The 15,744-nt window shown below is 47.2% G+C and overlaps 1 pseudogene; it reads left to right on the top strand.

Annotated features, from left to right (window-relative positions):
- Window positions 1-425: 425 nt before the first annotated feature.
- On the top strand, window positions 426-2,943 carry LOC122431636 (annotated as a pseudogene).
- Window positions 2,944-15,744: the final 12,801 nt, after the last annotated feature.

Raw genomic sequence — 15,744 nt, 5'->3', positions numbered from 1 at the left:
GCCTCAGTTTCCTATCTGCCAACCAACAAGGTCACTGTCAGGGTGACAGAGCAGACATCTGCAGTGCTTCCAGTGGGCAGCCTAGGCCCAGGCACAGGAAGAGTGGTCACTGCAGCTCTAGGCAGCTGAGGGCGCATGCCCTGAGCTCTCCATCCTTCTCCAGATGATGCTGGGCTGGATCAGCATCTCCGTTCCCAGGGCCCACTTTGCCTGTGCCACGGCTGGGGTGGAGGCTGATCCATTAGTGCATGCCTGGTCCCTGCCAGCCAGACCCCTGACCCTGGGGTCCCCACACCTGCTTGCAGCCCATGCCTGACTCTGGCGGTAGAGGCCAGTGCCCCCCATACCACATGGAGCAAGGGTGGGTGGGCAGTGCTAACTGGAGTCCAGGGTGTTCTCAGAGTGGCACCTCGGGAAGGGCCAGCATGACCCAGGGCTGCACGGGTACCTCTGTTCATAAAGCACCAGCGTTTATTCACGGGGGCCCGAGGACAGGGTCAGTAGTTTCCCTGGGAGGACCGAGCCTGCAGCCTCACACCCTCACCTTCTTGCCCAAGGATTTAACACAAATGGCGTGAGGCCCTGCAGACACAGGTGGAGGCAGCCAGGAGGCTCAGTGGCCTTAAACAGGTGGTGATGCCACTCTCCAGCCTTGCTTTCCTCACTTGCAAGGAGAGGAGGACAGGCAGATGAGAGAATGAACGCGGGAGTCTCTGCTCAAAAGATTGGAGGATGGAAATAAGGGAAGGAGGGAAGAAGGTAGGGACACAGAGAAGGAGGGAAGGGAGAAGGTGGAAGAAAGGAGGGCGGGAAGGGAGGAAAGATGAATGGGCAAAAAGACAGGATCACAATCTGCTAAGGATAAACTAGAAAGTTGCCCCCATATGGTCAGCTGGGAAACCCTGGACAGATCTGCCGAACTCTCTGAGATCTCCTTGTTGACCTGCAGGATGGAGACCATAATAATAGAGGCGAAGATAGCTTGTCCTGCATCCGCAACACCTGGAGCTCCCAGACCCTACGCTATTCTGGCACTTTTCTTGGCTCTGCACTTTTAGAAGCACACCATGATGTTCAGCACGCACTCACGGTCAGCTCGTGATGAACACTCTGCTGACCTGGGTTTCTCAGGGTGGGGAGGTGCTGCCTCTGTCTGATTTCACCCTAACCTCACCGCAGGTACCAGAGGTAAGATGTCATCACAGGCAACTAGGCAAAATTCTGAAGTCATGACAAGGATGCCTTTCAGCGGTTCCTTCGCAGCTGATAGTAGCTGAAAGTGAAAAGTCGCTCAGTCATGTCCGACTCTCTGTGACCCCATGGACTGTAGCCCACAGGCTCCTCTGTCCATGGGATTTTCCAGGCAAGAATACTGGAGTGGGTCATCATCCTCTTCTCCAGGGGATCTTCCCAACCCAGGGAATGAACCGGGGTCTCCTGCACAGGAGACAGATTCTTTACCATCTGAGTAAATAGGGAAGCCAATTGTAAAACAGTGTTTATTTGTTAGTTAAACAAATTCGTCTACTCTGAGGTACTGTTTGTAACTTTGGAGCTCTTTTTTAAACGTATGCATGTTGTGAATAACACAGAAACTCAACATCGTCTGGTCCAGCCCCCAGCTGGTACAGGAAGCCCCTCCCCAGGACCTGAGGGGTGTCAGCCAGCTCTGCAGACATCTCTCCAGGATGGGAGCACATGGCCTTCAAGATGCCCAGACAGACCACAGACCTGAAGCTCCCGGGCTGTAACTGCCCTGGGACAGCCACGCAGGGCCCCAGGGACAGTGAATATCCCCACCCCACCCGTACAACCTGGTCCCCAGCTGTGCTTCTGTCTGCCACACTGCAGTTTTCCGTCACATCTTCCAACTGTGCCCTAGAGAAAGAATCACAGAATCACAGGGTGAAATGAATGAGGATATGAATTTGACAGGAAGCTGAAATTGTCTGGAAACTGCCCCCCTCCCCCCGGGTTGCCTGCCTCCCCTGCCCCCAGGGGGCAGGATGGGAGAGGCCAGAGCTGCACAGACACGACCAATACTCAGCCACTACATTTCACTCTGACCAAGAAAACCTTTTTTTTTTAAATTGAGACATAATTTGCATGCCATAAAAATCCCCCTTTTAAACTGTACAATTCAGGGGTTGTTAGCACATTCACAGACTTAAGCAATCATCATCACTAAATCCAGAATGTTCTCATCATCACAAAAGAAGACCTGGCCCTCCCAGCTGAAGCAGGAAGCATGATGGCCTTTCTCTGCCACAACCTACCTCTTCAACTGAACAGAAAAAACAAAATTTAGAAACTTGATTTTTGCCTTGAAGACCAGAAAATCAGACACTGTAAGACTGAAGACAGAGGTAATCCACGACAGTGACCAGCCCAAGTTCTTTGAAAAGTATCTCAGAGATGTTCACTGTTCTTTCAAGAGTCTAGATGGACAAGAAGCACTTGACTGGATCCTTGGTTTAGCTGTTACACTTGAATATGGAGATAATGCTGAAAAATACAACTACTTGGTAACTGATAATGCAAAAAATACTGACAACACAACTAAAAATGCAGAGACCGTGATCAATTTGGACATAAATAATCCTAATTTTAGGGCTGGTGTCCTGGCCCAGGCTACCTTTCAGAGTCAACCCATGGTGATTACCTGGCAGTGCTTCAAGCAATTAACATTTTGGTCCAGGAACCCTGACACGGCATGCAGTTGCTAACACAAACCCAACAGAAGAGGGCTTGCCTGCTGCTTAAGACAAGCGTATCCTTGGTTTTAACACAGGAGCTGAGGTTCTTAATGAAGCTGCTCAAATTCTGCACTTGGTGCATATAGAAGAGCTCAGAGAGCTGCAGACAAGAATTAATGCAGCCATAGTGACAGTTCAGATGATTACTGCTGATCCAAAGACAGACTACAGCCTGGGTGGAAGATGAATATTAGAAAGTTCATCTAAAATTAGAATTCTAGCATCGCCCCTACCTAGTACAGACTGGCATATATATGGAAGCAAATGCTACATTTTCAATGGAAAACTCCCTGAAATTTGACTATGTTCTAGAAAGCAACCACCGTTGCTTTTTCTTTAATAAAATTTGGGAAAGAAGAAAACCAAAAATAGATCCTGTACCCAACAGGCAATCAGCTGCCACTCAGGGCCCCCGCACCCTGACAGCCATGAGTCTGACTCTGAATCTGCCTATTCAGGACATTTCATATGAATAGAATCATAATATATGTGACCTGTTGTGTCTGGCTTCCTGCACTCAGCATGTTTTCAAGGTTCATTCACATTGTAGCATGTACCACCACTTCACCCTCCTATAGCCAATTAATATTCCATTGTTTGAATACACTCCATTTTGTTTAATCCATCATCCAATCGTGCACACTTGAGTTATTTCTGTTTTTTGACCATTATGAACAATTTGACCATTATGAACAAATGTGTACATTATGAACAATCATGTACATGTTTTTGTATATACCTAAGTGGCCTTGCTGGATCATAAGGTAATTCTATGTTCACTGTTTGAGGAACCACCAAACTGTTTTCCACAGTGGCCATTTCATTTTACTTTTCCACTAGCAGTGTATGAGAGCTCCAATTTCTCTGTATCCTCACCAACACTTAATTTCTGTGTTTTTCTATTCTATCCACCCCAATGGGTGTGAGGGGGTACCTCATGGTGGTTTTGATTAACAGTTGTGATGTTGAGCATCTTTTCACATGTTTATTGGCCATTTATATATGCTTCTTGGGAGAAATGTTTTTTTCAAGGCCTTTACCAGTTCTTGAATTGTGTTGTTTGTCTTTTTGCGGTTGACTTTTATGACATCTCTACATATTCTGGATACTGGATCTTTGTGAGATCTGTGGCTTGCCAGTATTTTCTCCCATTCTGTGGATGGTCTTTTCACTACTTTGATGGTGTCCTTTGATTCCAAAAGTGTTTAATTTTGATGAATTTGATCCATTTTCCCCCTAAGGTGTCTGTACCCAACAAAATCTTTGACTAAACTCCCCACTCTCCTCAGGCCAAGGCCTGGGCCCTCTCTCTCGGCTCAGTCTCCTGGACAGCAGGTCCCTTCTCAGACTCTGGTGTGCTGCGCCCCCTGGTGGCGCTTGGCCATTCAGGCCGGGTGCACAACTCCGGCAGGGAGGCGCAATCAGGCTCCAGGGACATCGATGTTACATTTGACAAAGCACCATCTGTACTCAAGGCAACCGTCTTTCTCTGGGAAGAAAGAAAGAGGAAAACATTGCTGTTTCCCAATCCCAGACACAGCCGACCCCTGGCCGTCTCTCTTTGTACTCTGCCTGCTACACTGTGAGGTGAGGATGTCAGTTCCCTTTCTAACAGGGGTGGAAGCTGAGGCTTGGGTAAGTGCAGTAAGTGCCCAAGGTCCGGAGTTACTGATGGAGCTGCTGCATGCTAAGTCACTTCAGTCGTGTTCAACTCTTTGAGATGGACTGTAACCTGCCAGGCTCCTCTGTCCATGGGATTTTCCAGGCAAGAGTTCTGGAGTGAATTGCCATGCCCTCCTCCAGGGGACCTTCCTGATGCAGGGATCAAACCAGCATCTCTTGCGTCCTCTGCATCTGCAAGTGTGTTCTTTACCACTAGCACCACCTGGGAGATGGAGCTACAGGGACAAGCTGACCCTTCATTTATTCACTCAACAAGCATTAGTGAGGACGCCTCGTCACACAGACACCAGCTGAACACTGGCCAACTCAGCAAGGACAGACTAAGCAGACTTAATGCCGTAGGAAAGTACAGGGCCAGGACCCCAGGACCCCCTGATTGCTGATTGAAGAAACCCTGGGAGGGAGTGTTAGAATTCTCACTGCTCCTGTGAGTGGAAGCCATTGCCCACGGAGCATCCAAGTCCCCCGAGAGCTGGCCAGGAGGCCTCATCACCTGATAGAAAAGTAAAGAAATAGTGCAGGAGCAAGAAGAGGGCAGAAGCGAGAAGAAGAGTTTTCAATACACTGTTTTTAATTTCATACGGTGTGATCAGCCTACTTAACAACAACAACAAATATATATATATATATAAGATTTAAACTTAATGTTTAGAACTTATCAGAATTAAATGTGTGCAACAGAGATGGCTAAGTACTCTCCACCATCCATTCTCTTCCTCTATCACAGAAACCCTCAACTTTCAGTTAGGAACATGGATGCCTGGAACAGAGGTACATCTCCCTGCTTCCCTTCCATTTAGGTATAGCCACATGGCTAAGTTCTGACCGTAGATGTGAGTGGAAGTGTGCAGAAACTTCTAAGAAGTGTCTTAGAGAGTTCCCTGGTGGTTCAGAAATGAGGTCTCGGTGCTTTCACTGCTGGTCAGGGAACTAAGATCCTGCAAGCTGCACAGTGTGGCCAAAAAAAAAAAAAAGCCTTAGAATGCAGGATGCATTTCTCTCTTTCTCCTTCCTGCTAGCTGGATGCAAGCAGAATGGCTGGAATTCAAGCAGCCATCTTGGGCCACAAGGTGGAGACTACATATTAAGAACAGCAGGACAGGAAATTAGGAGGAACCTGGGCTTCTGATGGCATGGAACTGCCCCACCAGCCCCATCCTGCTTGCCTTAGGGCGTCTTCTATGTAAGAAGAAAGAGTGTCTTTCTTGCTTAAGTAACGGATATTTTGGGGTTTGTGTCATCACAGTTGCACTTGCCCTGAATGGCACATCATATAAAGTACCTGATTAGCATTTGGCTGATTACAGGTATCCCAGTTGAGGATCCAACCCAGTCACACATGTACGCTGGGAGTGGAGTAGAAATGAACCCAGGCCTGTGAACCTGGGAGGGAAGCTGACACAGAGAAAACCACGAAATTCCACTGCCCTATCCCAGCCCCGGCCCAGCTGTTGGTCATGGGTCCTTAGTCTCTGAAAGCCAACGCCACCTAACAAGATGACATGTGTTAAGCCACATGCTTTTCTGACTCTATGTTTTGCCAATTGAATTAGATTTTCCTCTGGTTGATATTGGAGTGAGTCTTCATTTCCTGACCATCTGCTGTTTGGGTGGCAGGAAAGTCCTCTGAGTGCCAGAGGAGAAGCAGGCCAGATTGGACGTGCTCCACGGACGCCCCAGAAGCAGAGTGACTGATGACGGGCTCCCAGGGAGGCCCCCACAGCCACACTGCACTCAGGGACTGCCAGCTCCGAATCTGAGCCTGGGTCCAGAGTCCTTCCTGCTCTGGACACTGGTAATACAATTCAGTTTAAAAAAGAAGGAAATTTTGACACGTGACACATAGTTGAACCTTGAGGACATTGTGCTAACTGAAATAAGCTGGTCATAAAAGGACACATACTGTACAATTCCACTTGTATAAAACACCTACAGTTATCAAATTATAAAAGCAAAAAGTGGAATGTGGGGTGCCAGGGACTAGGGGAAAGAGAATGGAGAATTAGTGTTTAACGGGGATGGTTTCTGTTTGGAATGATGAAAAAGTTCTAGATCTTTTGTACAACAAGGTGAAATCATTTAACACTGCTAAACTGCAAACTTAAAAATAATTAAGTGGTTAAAAAACAATTACCTGTGTCTATACTGATGGATCTCATGTCTCATTGATCACAGACCTTGGAGAGTATCTCTGTGACTATATTAATCTGTGTCCAATCAGATGGTAGGGACCACACAGTGACCTGAACAGGATGTCTAATAGGCCCAATCAGTAAGCACTGATGAGACCTAAAAGAAAGTCCTAGGAAACCCCAGGGCTGAGGGAGGGCACTTGAGGAGGTCAGCTTGGAGGGAGCTGGACCCGAATGGAGAAGGCATGCCTGAACCCACTCATTGGCAGGGAAATCTGCTGGCCTGTGTGGGCCAGGCTGGTCTGCAACCACCACAGCACAGGCGCTGTGCCCAGTGGCCTGGGTGCGTAGCAAATTCGGGGCATCAAAAAGGAGCTGGAGGCCGAGAGTGGGGAATCTGAATCTAGAGGCCTTGGGAAGGTAACCACCAGGGTAGGGCTGCAAGGTCACAGGAATGTCTTTTGGGGTGCATGGGCACCAAGTATCCTGAATCCCGCACCTCAGACCCCCAGGTATCAGAGCTCCATCCTCTTTCCACCCTTCCAGTGCTCTGAACTAGGGGAGCCTGACATTTTGCTCACCAGGAAGGAAAAATGTCCAAGGGTATTTGGAGCTCAGAGGCAATGAACTGGTATGCTGACCTTGGGGGTAAAGGGGCCTCTAGGACAGGATGCTAAAAAAAATACCTAATCAAAAACTATAAAATTGTTTTATCTGAATTTACTTATCTGAATAAAATCTGGTAGATTGGACTTTATTGAAAACTTCTGCTTATCAAATGACATGACTAAGAAAATAATAGACAAGACATAGATTTGGAAAAAATACCTGTATTTGAAAAAATCACATGTGGTCATAGTGTGTAAAGAACTCCTTTAAAAATCAAGGCTGAAAAGATGAATAACCTAAAATTTTAAATGTGCCAAAGACTTTAACAGACACTTCACAAAAGATGATATACGAATGGCTGGGCCCCTGAAAGTGTACTAAGTGTCATTGAAGAAGTACCTCCACCAATCATTTTAACATCTAAAAATTTAAAAGATAGAAAATAACCAGTGTTAGGGAGGCAGGGAGCAACTGGGACTCATGTTTTGCTGTTAAGAAATAGTACAGCCACTTTGAAAATGGTCTGGTGGTTTCTTATAAATATACACAAGAGATTCCTCTCTGTTTGGCCAAGAGAAGTGAAAACATGCTTACACAAGTCCTTACACACTGCACTAAGAGTAGTTTCATTCATAACAGCTGCAAACAAGGGCCACCTTGATGACTGTCTGCAGGTGAATGTGAAAACATGCTGGGTGCCCCCACATTGGGGTGGGCTCAAGAGGGAAGAGGGATGGGCTGCTGATACATGAACAGCCCTGATGAATCTCAGAAACATTTTGTGAGTGAAAGGAGCCAGACACGTAATAAATTAATCCATTCATTTGTTGATTCAGAACAGGCAAAGCTGATGAGGACGGGGTAGCCACTGTAGTGGAGAGAGAGGGCTTGACTTCATAGGGGCCTGAGGAAGCTTTCTTGGGGATAGCAGTGTTCTAGACTTGATATTCGTGATGGTCAGCCTGTATAGTCCTCGAAACACATCAGTCTGGACCTCCAAGATGGTGCTTTCTTGGTGTATGTGAGTAATAAAGTGAAAGTGAAGTCACTCAGTCGTGTCCGACTCTGCAACCTCATGGACTGTAGCCCACTAGGCTCATCCGTTCACGGGATTTCCCAGGCAAGAGTACTGACGTGGGTTGCCATTTCCTTCTCCAATGTGAGTAATGATCCATTGCTAAAATCTAAAACATGTCTCACCCTGTCTAGCCCTGTCCATCCCACAGGATGCCATATCCCAGGGGGCCCCTTCTTAGAGGGAGACCCAACCACGCAGAAGAGAAAGCCTGAAGATGGTGAGAAGTTTCTGTCTGAAGAGGAGAAGCAGCTCCATGTGATGAATCAGCCAAGGAGCAAGCTATGAAATGATATTTCACTCCACAGAGCAGACACGAGGGCAGTGGACTCACTGCCCTGACACCTCCCGAACAGCCACGGTTCCCTTCTTTCTTGTGAACAAAACTCCAGTGAGTTGAGATGATGGTTTGGAACTCAGTCTCATCTGGCTGTTAAGAAGACAGGAAGAGGTGGTATCTATTTGGGGGTAATCCAGTTAAAATTTGGGGGTTCAGTTAAAAAATCAAGAGGGAAAGAATGAATACTGGGTGGCAATCTCTGCCCCAGGGACAGCATCTTCAGTCCAGGTGACAGGTGACTGGGCCAGTTCTGTTGCATATTTCCGAGCCTCCCTTGCAGTAAGGGGTGACCCTAAGATTTAAAGGGCAGTCTGCTGGAGAAATGCAGAACTTCTGCTCCGGTCGGGGAACAGTTGTGGCTGTTGGTCTTCTCCCTGTTTCTCCCTGGTCTGCACACAGATGTGATACCTGAAGCTGTGGGGAGTTCGGTTGTGACCATGAGGGAACAACTCCAGGGAGAAGGCCAAGATCATCGCAGAGTTACTGTCCAGACAACATCTAGCTTCTGAGCAAGGCAGCAGCTGTTTGGGTCTGATCTACTGATGGGAGGGATAAAACTATGTCTATTATTGATACCCCATAAATTCCTAGTGGATAGACAAAACTTAGCTTATAAACCAGCTGTGACAGCCACTCCCAGGGATGAGTTCTGAGGATGTGGTGAGTGCTAGGAGTTCTCTGGCTGCTGTCAGACAGCAGACCAAAAGAGAAGGCACACATTTAGTGGCACAATTTGCGATGCTGCCTAAAAACTAACTCACACTGCCTTAATCGTTTCACCTGATGCCCCAATTTCGAGGTGAAGAGTGAGCATCTCACCCACTTTGGTGTTCCCATGACCACGGGCCTGCATGGTTCCTGGAACCCCTCTCAGCCTGCTGCCTCTTTCCATCCCTGGCTAGGCTGTCGGGAGCCCAGTGTGGAGGGGAGGAAACGCTTACCTGAATCCACTCTAATCAGCATGTGTTTTAGAAGCAATTGCTGGGCAACACAAGAAAAAAGGCAGAAAAATAAATGCTGTCATTTGCAATTATGGCTGATGCTTTTAAACAGGAAAAGAGCTTCTGAAATTCTCAGTCCGATTGTCTTTTAGATACACAGGGCCAAGGGTGGATACCACAGGTAGACGAGTGGCAGTAATTGCTTCCTGCCCCTCACCACAGCTCAGGGGTTAGCAGCCAGCTGAACCAGAGCCCAAGGGAGGGAGGGCAGCTGTTAGGACCCACTACTGACCGCTGTGAAGTTGGGCCTCACGCCAGAGGCGTACCCGTCTCAGGGGATGACCCAGGGCGACACCACCATTGCTGGCCTTAGTGATGGTATGTGTTGTATTGAAGGAGGAACTGCCACCCCAGTCGGGAGCTGGGCACTAGGATCCAAGGGCACAGGGGAGAGGGCAGACCCCAGGCCAAGGAATGTCACAGGAGCAGCTGCAAGAGTCACTCAGGCCATAACTGCGTTAGACTCCCCTTCCCACTCAGTCACTAAGTGGCCGGCTCCCTCTCTGGAGATCAGAGCCAGCATGCACCTGAGCCAAGTCAGGGGGAGGTGGGCAGTGACTTCAAGGGGCAACCAAACCAGGCACAAGAGCCAGTGGGGGCAAGAGGTGGCCTCACCTTCCCCCACTCCCTGCCTTTTCCTTCCTCCCTTCCTTTCTCTCAGGTTCTCTCTGTCTTCCTATTCCCATGTTTCTCTCTTTCTTTCTCACGGCTCCCTCTCGCTTCCGTCCATCTCTGCACTTTCAAATCTCCATTTTCTCAGCATCCTTGACAATAAATGCAGGCAGTGAGGTGAGGCAGTGACTGTGTGCCCTTCCTGCACCCTGATGGATTGAGAGCTGAGTTCCACGTTAGAAGGCTCTCCCATCCTCCCGCTGTACCAGCTGTGTGACCTTAAGTCAAGCATCCCCTCTGTCTCAGGTCCCACCTGTGAGATAGAACTAAATGGACAATCACGTGCAGAACTTTGCAAAGTGCCCACAGGTCTGGGCTTTTCTCTGCTCCTGATAATCACATCACAGCATTGGACTCATGTCCTCGCTGGCACTTTTAATCCTCCAGTTGCCTGGATTTGCCTTGTTCTCGTGCAGGCCCTGAGCCAAGGCCAAGAGTCTCAAGGGATTTTGGGCACACCACAGCCTGCCAATCTTCCTCCTCTCCTCTCTTTCAGCTCTCAGGCACCTCCCTAGGAGGCAGCCCCTGGGCCTGACACAGCAACTCTCTGCAGCCTGAGTTTTGGTGATGGCCCCTATTGTGACCAAGTCCTGAGCCTTGTGACCCATCCTGTGTCCCTGGCCTGCACCAGGGGGGAGCTGCCCCCTCACAGCAATCATGTGAGAGAGCTCTGGCCTGACCTCCAGGCTTTCAAGTCCTCTCCTCCACCCATTAGCTCTGCCATCCTCTGGGCCTCAGTTTCCTCATCTATAAAATGGGATAATAGTATCCACAGTTTGACTTGTTATGAGTGATGTGTGCAAACCAGTCCCCCTCCCTCCAGGACACCATTCACCAGGATCAAAGGTTGATGTTCCTCAGCACCCAGGCCTGGGGAGACAGCTCTAGCACAGTTCAGAGAAGTAAGACCAAGGCCTGAGGCCAGCCTTGAGATGAGTGGGTCCCCTGGGTTCCCTCTGCCCTCCCCAGCCCAAACCCTGGTGACTAACTTCTGCACCCACTCCTCTGTCCAGCCAGCTCACACAGGGCCTGACCTGAGAGGTCTGTAAGGACAGTGCACTCAGCAAGTGGTGGGCTGGGAGCAGAGGCCACCTTTGAGGGGGATCCCTTGGTATCACTGGGGGTCTGGGGGTCTCATAGGGCCTTGGATATCATGAACATCATCAACATTACAGGGGCCATGAGAGTCACTGAGGCCTTGTACATCACAGGGGGTCATGGACATCATGGGGGCCATAGATACCATGGAGCTATAGACACCATAGATACCATGGGAGCTATAGGCAGCAAGGAGGCCAGGGACATCATGGGCATCATGGACGTAATGGGAGGACATGGACCTCATGGAAGGATATCAGCATTGTGGAGGCCACCAACTTCTGGAGCCAGTGAGGAGGGAGATGTCCCTGGCCTTAGGCTGGGCTCTCACTTTGGCCTAAGAGGGTGGTTCCCAGGTGGGTTATCCCAGCCCCAACCCTGGGGATGCAGGACCAGCATTCTGATACGCTCTGAAGCGTCCCTGCTCCTACCTGGCCTGCACCCTCTCCTGCATCCACTCCTGGGGAAGCTTAGGGAAGCTGTCACCTGAAGGGGAGAGTGAAGCCAATAGATGTGCCTTTGACTCGGGATCAGAAAGACCAGCAACGCTTTTTAAATTGCTTCCTTCAACTTCTTTCTGGTTATAAAATAAGGTAGGTTATAAATAATGTAGTGTTTTCTCCCTAACTGTGTTTGTATCATTGAAATAATTTAATTTTGCAACCTCTCCCCATAACAGTGTAGTGTCAGCGATGACCATTGCACCGCAAGCATCTCTTGTAGTGGTTATGTGATATTCTATCATGGAGGGGGTGACAAATTATCGTTTCCCTGGCATACATTTCAGTCGCCTACATTTTTTCATTACTTCTTATAGTGTTAAGGTGAATTATTCATAATGATTTTTATCATATTAAACAACATATTTTTAGAATAGAGTCCCAGCAGCAAAATTATTTGGGTCAGTGTGAAAGTCGTTCAGTCATGTTCGACTCTTTATGACCTCATGGACTGTACAGTCCATGGAATTCTCCAGGCCAGAATACTGGAGTGGGTAGCCATTCCCTTCTCCAGGGGATCTTTCCAACCCAGGAATTGAACTGGGATCTCCTATATTGCAGGCAGATTCTTTACCAGCTGAGTTACCAGGGAAATCCCTATTTGGGTCAGAGGATATAAATATTCTAAAGCCCCTTGGTATAGATTGTCAAATTGTCGTATGGAAGAGTCACTGTGTTTGTACGTGTTTGTCATGTAGCAACTGTGGAAATTTGAGCACCTTCAGGATTTGTTGTTTATTGTGAATCATGATTTCAATATATAGATCTTTAGTTCTGAGTCTACATTTTGTTTCTTTTGATTCATTGGCAGAGATAATGTTCAGTTCAGTTCAGTTCAGTTGCTCAGTCGTGTCCGACTCTTTGTGACCCCATGAACCATAGCACACCAGGCCTCCCTGTCCATCACCAACTCCCAGAGTTTACCCAAACTCATGCCCATTGAGTTGGTGATGCCATCCAGCCATCTCATCCTTTGTCGTCCCCTTCTCCTCCTGCCTTCAATCTTTCCCATCATCAGGGTTTTTTCAAATGAGTCAGGTCTTCACATCAGGTGGCCAAAGTATTGGAGTTTCAGCTTCAACATCAAGAGTTGTTCAAATTATTTTCTTGGTCCCATACATCTGGGTGTGATCACCTGACTAATTCTCACCACCTGGATGTGAGAGGCAGTGATCTGCTACTAGACTGAAATATGTTGGGTCCCTGGGTACCACTTGGTTGAAAAGCAGGGGAGTCCCCTTACCCACATTAGGTGTGTGGGAGTGGGAAATAAACCATACTCTGTTAGCCACCAAGATGCTGGGGTTTATCCGATAACAAAGCAGAATTGGGCCTCTCGATCAAAATACTCACACTATCTATCACTTTAAAACAAGTACGTGGCTTTAAAAAATAATCAGTTAATGTCTCCAATAGCTTCTGTTGGTCAAGAATTCAGGAGTCACTCTGCAGAGTGGCTCTGAGCCAGGAGAGAAAGGCAGAAGCCACAGTGCCCTCTATGACTCAGCCACAGAAGTCACACACCATCACCTCTGCTGTAATTTATTGGCCAGATAGTCTGGCCTTGATTTACTGTAAGAAGAAGCTATAGAAGGATGTGAATAAGAAAGGAAAGATTATTGCGGCCACCTTGAGGTCAGCTCTCTCCCTCCCTAAATCTACTTTAGAAATTGATTCTTTAAAGATGTCATAGATAGTGCTTCCCTGGTGGCTCAGGGGTAAAGAATCTGCCTGCTAATGCAGGAGACACGGATTCGATCCCTGATCCAGGAAGACATCACATGCCTCGGAGCATGCCCACAACTGTTGAGCCTGCGCTCTAAGGCCCGGGAGCCGCAATGGCTGAGCCCACATGATGCAACTATCGAAGCCCCTGAACCCTAGAGCCCATGCTTCGCAACAAGAGAAGCCACTGCCACGCTCACACGCCACAACTAGAGAGGAGCCCCTGCTCCCACAACTAGAGAAAAGCCCAGGCAGCAACAAAACCTAGCAGAGCCAAGAACACAAATTTAAAAAATCAATTTTTTAAAATCATGGATATACACAAAGACTTAGGTACCAGGAGAGGATAGTCACTGAAGTATTGCTTTTAGAAGCAGAAAAAAAGGGAGGGGACATAATGTCCATTATGTTGAATAAGGCATAATGTGATATGAAAATAGAATTGTAGGTAGTCATATGTTGCAGAATGATTTTATGACATAGAAAGATGTACTTATAATTAAGTGACAAAACATAGGTAGAATGATTCTGCTGTGTAAAGAATGTGTCTTTTATTATTTATTGCACTGGGTTTTCATTGCTACATGTGGGCTTTCTCTAGTTGTGGCAAGGAGAGGTTCCTCTTCCTTGCGGTGCACAGGCTTCTGATTGCAGTGGCTTCTCTTGTTGCAGAGCACAGGCTCAATAGTTGTGGCACACAGGCCTAGCTGCTATGTGACACGTGGAATCTTCCTGGACCAGGGATTGAACCCGTGTTCCCTGCACTGGCAGGCAGATTCCCATTCCCTGTACCACCAGGGAAGTCCTAAAGTACATGTGTGTGTGCTAAGTCGCTTCAGTTGTGTCCGGTTCTTTGTGACCCTATGGACAGCCTAGGAACCAGACTCCTGTGTCCATGGGATTCTCCGGACAAGAATACTGGAGTAGGTTGCCATGACCCTCTCCAGGGTATCTTCCCAACCCAGGGATAGAACCCTCATCTTTTATGTTCCCTGCATTGGCCAGTGGGTTCTTGACGACTAGCGCCACCTGGGAAGCCCCCTAAAGAACATGTCTTTATACAAAGCATAGAAAATGAAGGAAAGGCTACCCATCTGGGTAATTTGGGATTACAGATGGGCATGTATCCACACACCTCCCCTTCAATTGTGAGTGGACACTTTCCCACCATGTTGATCTTGGGCTTGGCCAAATGGCTTGTTCTGGCAGCAGCATCAGTAGCCGATTCCAATTCCAAACCTTCAGAGGACTTGCATGCTCTCCCTGCCAATCTGGGAATTTCAGACTCTCATCTGAGTAGCAGGCAGTCCCAGGAGAATGGGAGACATGTGGAGCAGACCTGGACCAAACTGGAAGCTGAAGCCGAGCCCTAGCCAAGTCACAGGTATGAGAGCAAGACCTACACCCTTCCCCTCCAGCACCTCTTACTGTTCACAGTGGCTGTGACTGATTACACAACATCAAAATAGGAAAAACTGCTATTCCTGCGTAACATAATCAATTTCTTTTTTTCCCCTTACCTTCATTTTCTAAATTTTCTGATATGAACATAATATTATATTAATCTAATCATATATTTTATTCAATATATATTTATTATTTATATAGTATATTTCATTAAGTATAACATTTTATTATTTATATACATTTTTATGGTGTATATGTGTTGTTATTTATTTAAGTTTTTAATATAAAGAAATGTGCATGTGCGTATGTATAAAACAAGCTTTTGGGATGTTTAGAAAGAAAACCTTTCCTTAAGGCCACTCTGCGTTTCTGCTCCCAGCCTTCTGCATATGCACAGTGACTAGTAATAATTGCAATGCACATTTTTATATTCTGACTTTCCTCTGAAGTTACTTTGTAAAAACTCTTTTTGTTACTATATGTCCTTCATGAGTAACATTTACAGTGACTGAAAATCCCACCAAGTGAATATAATATAGCATGATCGTGTGTTTTCCCTGCTGGAAATTTATTTATTTATTTTTTTCCTGCTGGAAATTTAAATTACAGTTCATAACTTCTCCTATTGTGCTTTGCTTTATTGCGCTTTGTAGATACTGCATTTTTCACAAATTGAAGGTTTGTGGCAACCTTGTGTCAGATGATAGCATTTTTTAGCAATAAAGTAGCAGCTGAGCTACTTCCTA

This window comes from Cervus canadensis, chromosome 30 (assembly GCF_019320065.1).
Source record: "Cervus canadensis isolate Bull #8, Minnesota chromosome 30, ASM1932006v1, whole genome shotgun sequence".
NCBI lineage: Eukaryota > Metazoa > Chordata > Mammalia > Artiodactyla > Cervidae > Cervus > Cervus canadensis.
Note: the sequence above shows the minus strand (reverse complement) of the source record. Positions and strands in the feature narration are given on the sequence as shown.